This window comes from Myotis davidii, unplaced genomic scaffold (assembly GCF_000327345.1).
Source record: "Myotis davidii unplaced genomic scaffold, ASM32734v1 scaffold1248, whole genome shotgun sequence".
NCBI classification, from domain to species: domain Eukaryota; kingdom Metazoa; phylum Chordata; class Mammalia; order Chiroptera; family Vespertilionidae; genus Myotis; species Myotis davidii.
In genome coordinates, this window is record NW_006299026.1 from 2,679 (window position 1) to 5,749 (window position 3,071).

Consider the following 3,071-nt stretch of genomic DNA (forward strand, 5'->3'; position numbering starts at 1 on the left):
TATAGCTTTTTCAAATCTCAATCTCTCTCTCAACTCTGCTTTCTTAATCAGTCCTCTCTTCTAACCTGATAACATCCAGTTTATATCCCACAAACTTTTATATAGATTCTTTCCTAAATGTCAGTTAATTCCTGTACTGCTTTATGATTTCTTTGTTCCTGTAAACCATGTATGTTATTCAATTTATACTTCTCTAAATCCACTTTTAAACACAACATTATAATTTTATTTCAAGCAACAAAAATGATGAAATCACTAGTTTATATACTCATTATAGTTTGTCTTAGTAACTGAAATAGATATATTAATTCAACTAAAAAATTAAGTTATAGACAAGCTTAACTCATGTCACTTACCACCAATGATATACAACCACACTGTTTGGATATGACTTTTATGTACATTCTGTTTATTAATATCTCAAGTATCTTGCACCCTTGTCTTTCCAGCTTTGTATCAATCTAATGACTTTTGTTTTCCTGGTAAGGATATTCTGGTTGCTAAGGCTAATAATATACATTTTTTAAAAACTACACAGATAAATTCCATAATAAATTTAGTTTTTAACCTCAAATTGATGTTTAGCAATATTGGACATTATTATATTAAAAATTACTGTCCTGTCTCCTACTTTATTGAGAAATATAAGCCAGCACACAAAAATTCCCTCAGCTTTCTTTCTCTCTCTCGTTTCTTTTTGCCAATCCTCAGCTGAGGATATTTTTCCCATTGATTTTTAGAGAAAGGGAGTGGGAGAGAGAGAGAGAGAGTAACATCGATCATTGATAAGCAATGTGAGAAAGACATATAGATTGGTTGCCTCCTGCATACACCTGGGGTACGTAGGATGGAACCTGCAACCCAGGTTCATACCTTTAATGGGGAATCAAACCCACAATTCTTCTGTGTGCGGGCCAACACTCCAGCCACTAAGCCATAAGTGTGTGTGGTTCGATTTGCTGACAGGGCTTCCTCAACTTTCCCTTTAGACCTTGGGTTCTCTTTATCTATATGCATTTCTTTTCTATTATCATAATAGAAAAGAAGGTTTGCCATCACTGTACTAGAGGCCTGGTGCACAAAATCCAAGCACAGGGAGGGTGTTCCTCAGCCCAGCTTGCACCCTATCCAATCTGGGACCCCTCGGGGGATGTCCTACTGCCGGTTTAGGGATAGGGCCCAAGCTGACAGTCAGAGATCCCTCTCACAATCCAGGACTGTTGGCTCCCAACCGCTCACCTGCCGGCCTGCCTGATCACCCCCTAACCACTCCCCTGACAGCCTGATTGATGCCTAACTGCTCCACTGCCGGCCCAATTGCCCCCACCCCCCTCCCCTGCAGACCTGATGACCCCTAGCTGCCCTCCCCTGCTGGCCTGGTCCCCCCCAACTGCCCTCCCCTGCAGCCCTGGTTCCCTCCCAACTGCCCTCCCCTGCTGGCCACCTTGTGGCAGGCATCTTGTGTCCACCTGGGGTTCATCCCTTCCCCTCCCCTTTTAACACATGTTCCCTTCTTTTATTTCCTCACATTAACTTTTCAAACTTGACTTATCATCATGTACTATGATTAAATATTGTCAATCTGTATTCCTACCCCTACCTGTTAAGTCAGAATTTCTTGGATAGAACTTTGGCATCCATACCTCACAAAATCTGCTTAGGTAAATTTAATTTGGAATTCTTTATCTCTTCTTTAAACTCACTATGAATGAACTCATTCACTCTTATGGCTTTTATTTCCACCAACATATTGATTCTCCATATACATCTGCATTTTCTGAACTCTAGGTATTTGTAGCCAATAATTACTGGATCTCCATTTTGGAACTAAAACACACAACTTCAAAACTAAATTTCTCACCTTTTCTCAGTCCTCTAAAAAAACCAAAACCTTAGCCCTAACTGGTTTGGCTCAGTGGATAGAGTGTCGGCCTGAGGACTGAAAGGTCCCAGGTTCGATTCCGATCAAGGGTATGTACCATGGTTGCAGGCACATCTCCGGTAGGGAGTGTGCAGGAGACAGCTGATCAATATTTCTCTCTCATTGATGTTTCTAACTTTCTATCCCTCTCCCTTCCTCTCTGTAAAAAATCAATAAAATATATTTATAAAAAACAAAACAAAAAACAAAACCCTATACCCTTTCAAAGCAAAGCATTCTTTTCTAACTTCATTGAAATCGTTTTAGTTGAAGCATCATTACCTACCATCTTGTCCCCTCAATGCTTTGCCTGCTGTTACTATAGCTACTCTTGTCTAGCTGGGTGTGGCTCAGTGGTTGAGCATAGACCTATGAACCAGAAGGTCACAGTTCAATTCCGGTCAGGATGTCAGGGGGAAGAAAGAATATTGGAGATCAGTTATAATTGTAAGAAATATTAATCATGGTCTGTTAATCATGATTGTTTTATTCTGATTTTAAAAAAGCACATTCTAACCTGGCTGGGAATTGCATGAGGACGTAGAAGCTCACCTGGAAATGTGGCCTATCCTCTTCATCCAGGAGCTGCTTTTTATGGAAAGATTAACAACCTTGTTGCAGAAACCAGAGGTGCAAGCCATTTTAAAAAATCCCAGCCCTTTGTATACCTGAAGGCCTTTGCAAACCCCCAGCCTGCATTACCTGTAAACTTCCCATTGTGCATACCCATTCTTATCTCTTTTACCTACTTCCCTGTGTAATCTTTGTCCTTCTACCCAATATATGGTGGCGGCAGAACAGATTTTTGTGGATGACCTGCTACTTTTCCATATTGCTGGCATTATTGGAACAAATGCTCATATATGATTCAACCCCGTCTATACTGAATTGGCGCACATAGTGAGAAGCATCCCAGACTCATTGATTGTCCAGTTACAAGGGCACATGTCTGGGTTGCAGGCTCAATCCCCAATAGGAGGCATACAGGAAGCAGCCGATCATTGATGTTTCTATCTCTCCCTTCCTCTCTGAAATCAATAAAATATATATATAAAAAATAAAAGCCCAGCAGCTGTTATGGCAGAACGATCAGAACGACCGGTCGCTATGATGTGCACTGATCACCAGGGGGGCAGACACTCAATCATGA